This window comes from Mus musculus, chromosome 19 (genome assembly GCF_000001635.26).
Source record: "Mus musculus strain C57BL/6J chromosome 19, GRCm38.p6 C57BL/6J".
NCBI classification, from domain to species: domain Eukaryota; kingdom Metazoa; phylum Chordata; class Mammalia; order Rodentia; family Muridae; genus Mus; species Mus musculus.
Window position 1 is genome coordinate 21,204,847 of NC_000085.6, and position 6,315 is coordinate 21,211,161.

Sequence of the window (6,315 nt, forward strand, 5' to 3'; positions counted from 1 at the left end):
CACAATAGTCAAGACAGAGCAGCTACCTGAGTATGAAGTCATTGTCATAGTTGTCGTCATCGTCATCGTCATCACCATCATCGCTGTCATCAACTGACAAACGGATGTGGAAAACGAGGTATGTACCCACAATGGAATACTCTTATACTGTAAAAAAAAGAATAAAATCCTGTCATTCAGAATATCACAGAAGGAGCAAGAGCTCATCACATCAAGTGAAGCAAGCCAGTCACAGATAAATAAATGCCCCATGGTAACAGTCACAGGAGCGATCTGAAAAGGAGAGGGCACAGGGTAGAACAGAGGTAACTACACGGGTACTGGTCAGATCTTCAGTGTTCTCCAAAGCCCTGTGCATTGAAGGCTTGGTCCCCAGCCTTTGGTGGTGTTGGTGACACTCTTAGCAGTTGAAGCTAGAGTATTTATTAAGATAGTTGAGACATTGAAGTTGTGCTATTGGATGGGATATTGGAAGTCTGGCTGCTTCCTGCTTCTGTTTGATCCTACACCACCATGAAGTAAACTGCTCCCTTCAGGTACATGATCTCAGAACGATATACTGAGCAGCCACCGCTCAAAGCTACAGAGCCAAGAGAGCACGGGCTCACACTTCTGAAACCCTGAGCCCAAATCAACCATTTTGCTTTTATTCTTTCAAATACCAGAGGCTGAACCCAGAACCTTGGGACAAAATAAATCTTTTCCTTTCTGATGTCGATTGCCTCGGTTGTTTTCTCATAGTGAGGAAACCCGGCTAACACACAGGAGCTAGGGAGAGTGGACTAGACAGAGGAGAGCAAGAACTGTGCCAGCTGGTACAAGTTTGCAGATCAGAAGAGCGTGCTCTGGTGTTCTACTGCATGGGTACTACAGGGTGGTTATAGCTAATAGAATTGTTTTGTATATTTCAAGTAGCTAGAAAAGATTATCTTAATCTTTATTACCACCAGGGAAGTAACAACATAGGTTAGGCATTTGTGTTCACTATTCTAATTTGATCATTGTATTATACATACATGTATCAAAACAGCACTCTATGCCATAAACATGTAACTAGTGTGTGTTAGTTAAAAGTAAATTTTTCAAAAGAAAAATTAATTCAGTGTTAAATCACATCAATTATTTATATGCTGTGTCAGAAAGCAGCTTCCCTGGTCCAGCCACTTGTCAATATTTAAGATACAAGTTAATAATGGATACATTCATTCACATATTTCTTCAGTTAGTATTTATTTAATTTCTAATGTGTTTCAGAAATTGTATAAGGGACTCCAAAAACAGACAAACTTTTGAAATTTATAATGCTCAAGAATTTGAATTTATCAAGTTAAACTGTTTTAATTTACAGAAATGTTTGACTTTGGTTTCTATTCTTCCTTCTAAGCCCAGCAAATGTATAGTCAAAAAATAAACGAGATGAGATGGTGTCAGCCTAACTCTAAGGTGTTAAAAATGGGAGTGAAGCAAAAAACGGAATTTAACATGAGTGATAATAAACCCTCTGACTAAAAGTGGTGAGGAGCCAACACTTGCTTTATCGTGTGTTCCAACGGTGCCTAATTAGAATCACTGGAGTGGCTCTGCTGACAAAGGGATGCTTTGCCTTCCTGCCCCATCTCTAGCACCATGAAATTAACTTTGAGTTACAGTGACGAGGGGGTAAGTTCACATCTTTCGGGCTACCATTCACTCATTTATTCTGAGAGTAGGACATAGCAAAGACAATCTGATTATCAAAGTCCATTCAGAGGCTGCCTCTTCACAGCCTGACTTGGAAAATTTAGCCTGTGTCTAGTTCCTAGTGAATAGCTGACATGCTTACATATCCACCATGACAGGGACAAGTATGTGACAGGAATAGACAGTGGAAATGTTATTTGGTACACTGTGGCTACTATAAGAAGTTATTCCAAATCCACAGCTGCAAAAATGATAACTGTAATATACTAAAGAGTTTTCAGAAGAATGGGTTATAACGATAACATTGATAGCTAAATCCAATTTACTTACGTTCACATTCAACTTTCTCAAGCTGTTCTCCGACTTCAAATGTGTCCTGTGGTGGCACGCACACCCATGTACACACACTCACGCCAACACTTTTTGTTGTAAGGCTCTATCAGAAACTGTTACAATACATTTAAATAAGAGCGTATGGGAATGGGAAACTGAGATTCCATATCATTATAACCCAATGTGTTAATTATTCAGAAGGTGAAATAAAACTATAAAATACCTTAAACTAGAATATCAAAAAAAGCTACTGAATAGAGATCAGGAAAATATATCTCAGAAGATAGTAGCTTAACAGTTTCTGGAATTAGTGAAAGACACATATATGCATGGATTTGGAGAATCACCATGCATATAAAGAGATAAATCTGAAAAAATAGTAAAAGAAATCATTTATTCAGAACTTACTATGCACTTTACACTAACCACTACTCCAAACTTCAAGCAATCCCACCCTGCCTGTACTCCCTGGACAAGTGGAAATGATCACAGAAGCTAAGAGAGGAGACATAGCACTGGAGAGGTTATTACTGTCTTGGCGCTCGCAGGTCTAGGAGAGGAACCCTTCGAACAGCTGTTGAAAAGTGTAAGAGAGACATTTTCTCTTTTTTTTTAATATTTTTTTAATTACGTATTTTCCTCAATTACATTTCCAATGCTATCCCAAAAGTCCCCCATACCCTCACCCCCACTCCCCTACCCACCCATTCCCACTTTTTGGCCCTGGCGTTCCCCTGTACTGGGGCATTTAAAGAGAGACATTTTCAATGTCCTTTTTAGAGTCTGATTTTCTCACCATGAAATCTGGCCACCCTCAGGCAACAGAGTTTAATTCTGGGTCTGAATCGAACTTCCCACAAGTGTAGTGTTTTCTGGAAGTAAATGATTCATCTTTAAGAGGTAGAGGTACTTTTCTAGAACAGCCATTAAGTTTATCAAAGAATTATAGCTATTGATTGACACAATGCAATCATTGTGCTAACGCCTGCCTTTGGCGAGGGCAGTCTATAAAGTCTGTGGCATGCTTTGTAAATCAGACCCTGCTTCTTCTCCTCATCCATCTCTACCTTCTTGCCTACAGCAACTTCAGGTAAACCTTGAAGTTGTTCAGTTAAAGGCATCAACACTTTAAACATGGCATCTTTTTTTGGCAATTGAAAGCTCTGGACTGATATGGCCATGTGCAACTCATTGATCAACTCTTGATAGTACCTTAAAGAGTTTTATTTTCTAGCTTTTATCTGTTCAATATCTGACTTCTGCTGACACTCATTCCACAATACCCTCCTTTTGTATTTTGTTTTTATTTTATTTTTTAAATTTTTTTGACATCTCATACATGCATATAATGAATTTTATTCATTTTCAAGGCCCTCTCCCCCATTCCACTTTCTCATCCCCTACCACTTCCTTCTGAAACCCTTCTCCTTCCAGACAAGTCTTCCTCTTGCTTCCATGTCTTTTATGTGTTTGTGTCCCACTGAGTTTAACTATGGCTGCCTGCAGAAGCATGGGAGGGAGGTCACTTACTAGGGCTTGAGAAACTTATCAGTGGATACACCAATGAAGAAAGTGACACTCTCTGTTGCCCAGCAACCAGACTGTCAACAATCCCTTAGAACCAGATGGACTTCCTCTCTATTCCAACATAAAATATTGATGAGCCCAATCTTCCACAGCCTTAATCGCAGCTGTAGCTCATGGGCACAACTGCCACGGCATGTCAGGAAATAGTTTCCCAAGAATTCCACGGACTTGATATTATAGTGCCGTGTACTGGAAACACATGAGAATGTACCTACTTATTTCACTTTAATTTTTTTTAATTTACTCAAAAATTTAGAACAACACAGGTAAAGTAAATTTTAGCAATGGTTTTTACTGGACTCTGGGTGCCCAGTAGTATTGCTAGAGTATTCAGTCAATATTTTAAAATCATTAAGAATATAATTTATATATTTAAAACTGTTTGTTTGTTTGTTTATATTTGAGACAATTTTCTCTGTGTAGCCCTGGCTGTCTTGGAACTCACTCTGTAGATCAGGCTATCCTCAAACTCAGAGAACCGCCTGCCTCTCCCTTTCGAGCCACCACTGTCCAGTTTAGTTTATATTTATGCACTAAATTCTCAACATGTGGAGAGTAAGGAGACGGTTCTGTGAGTAAGAACATTTACCATACAAGCATTAGGGCCAGAGTTCAAGTCCTCAGCACCTACATAAAACAGTGTGGCTATGCATAGCTGTAACCCCAGAGCAGTGTGGAGTCCAGACAGGAGGATCATTTGCCAGCCTAGCTCCAGGTTTGCTGAGAAACCCTGTCAAGGACATAATGCAGAAAGTGATAGAACACGTGTCTTCATCTGCCCTCCACACTTGTACACCCAGGCGCATGCACCTACATATACATTTGCACACACACACAAAAAACACATGTCATACTCTCCCACACACATGATTTTTTAAAATATGCATTTTATATTTACAGTACATCTTAGTTTGGATGAGTCATATCTGAGAAGCAACCATACTTAATCCCGCAAGAGGATACGAAACAAAATCAGGTATTTAGACAAGCATCATTTGTTTGTTTCAATTTTTAAATTTTGACAGTTTCTTACTTGTACAATATATTGTATTCATATTATTCATATCTCATTAGTCTCTTGTCTTCCTCCCACTCTTGCCAACCCTTTTCTTCCCTCTTACTTTCCTCTCTCTCTCTCTCTCTGCCTCTCTGTCTCTCTCTCTCTCTCTCTCTCTCTCTGCCTCTCTGTCTCTCTCCCTCTCTGACTCTTTCCCTTTCTCTCTGTCTCTCTCCCTCTCTGTCTCTCTGGCTTTCTCTCTCTGGCTCTCTCTCTCTCTGGCTCTCTCTCTCTCTCTGGCTCTCTCTCTCTGGCTCTCTCTCTCTGGCTCTCTCTCTCTCTCTGGCTCTCTCTCTCTGGCTCTCTCTCTCTGGCTCTCTCTCTCTGGCTCTCTCTCTCTCTCTCTGGCTCTTTCTCTCTCTCTTTCTCTCTGTGTGTGTTTGTGTGTCTTTGACAGGTGACCACAGCTACTGTATGTTCATGACTGTAGCAGCCATGTTACAATCAGAAGTTCCTCCCAATTCCATCCATCTCTAAGCCTTTCCAACCACTTTTTCACAATGTTCTTCTGGCTTCATAAGGTGGACGTCTTATATAAGGCTAAATACTTGGCAGTCCTTTAATGTCCTGACTTTGATAGTTAAGGTGTTCCTGTTTTGACTATCAACAACTGCCAAAAGAAATCTTGTAAACCAAGGCTGAGTGCAACATCAGTCAGAAAGCAACTTACCTATATTTCCCTTTAATGTAACATCAGTAGTAGACGTCCTCCTATGGCCCACAGCTTTCCTAGTCATAGCCTTTTGACCAGGTTTGCAGTACCAAGTATGCATTCTCTCCAATGGAGTAGGTCTCGGGTCCAATTACAAAGTAGTTGGTTACACCAGGAATAGTCATGCCACTATTGATTCCGTGAGCGTATCTTGGCCAGCATGTATTGTAGTGTACAGGGTTCACATCTGGATTAGCTCTTTGATGACTTCTCTCCCCCTACAGCTTGGATGGTACCTTCTGGAACTATGAACATGAATCAGCAGGTAGGAACTTCAGCTCAGTTCCATATTCTTTAATGAGAATATGTGCTTTCTTCACCAGGAGTGTCTTACAATCCATTTCTAGTGGGCAACCAAGAACATTGGCAGTAACCTGTGTTGTTTTTGAGAACCCAGTTCTCTGGCAATTAACTTATAGGGAGGTATTTCTTACTTGGCACAAGAGTGTGGACTTAATAACCTGTAACTTATGGGGACAAGATTATCCATTCATGAAAGATAACTCCATAAAAGCTCCTTTAAAAGAGAAAAAAAACATACTTTTATTAACTTATAAAGTATTATATTCCTACATGTCTTTTCCATACATCCTTAGTTTTAGTTAACTCTGTCCCCTCCCCCAACCTGAATCTGTCCTCAGTTAAACCTTTCCACCCATGGTATTCTTCCCCTTTATTTCCATGGCAACCCCTCCCTTTGGTCCTCTACTTCGCCCACCTCATGACTGCTTTTGTGGGTTCCTGGAATCTGCAAACACTCCAACTTAGACACAGACATTTAAAACTTTGAATATAAACTCTGCATATGAAAAAGAAAGTATGTTTGTTTTTCTGACTCTAGGTTACCTCACTCAGGGTAATATTTTTCAGTTCTATCCATTTTCCTGCAAGTTTCATAATTTTACTTTCCTCAGTACTGAAGAGAATCCCATTGTGTAAATGTGTC

General features: G+C 40.0%; 1 long non-coding RNA gene across 6 annotated transcripts in view; it reads right to left on the bottom strand.

The window, feature by feature from the left end:
- Gm45918 overlaps positions 1-5,843 on the bottom strand; it is a 45,603-nt gene extending 39,760 nt beyond the window's left edge. For 4 of the 6 annotated variants that reach the window (XR_386595.3, XR_877754.2, XR_386593.3 and 1 more), the window contains exons 1-2: positions 3,544-3,616; positions 27-147 (exon numbers count right to left, since the gene is read on the bottom strand). This is a non-coding gene — a long non-coding RNA (predicted gene, 45918). Of the gene's footprint in view, positions 1-26; positions 148-3,543; positions 3,617-5,327 lie in introns of those variants that run through there. The other 2 variants (XR_877753.3, XR_877752.1) reach the window with 2 other exon arrangements.
- Positions 5,844-6,315: the final 472 nt, after the last annotated feature.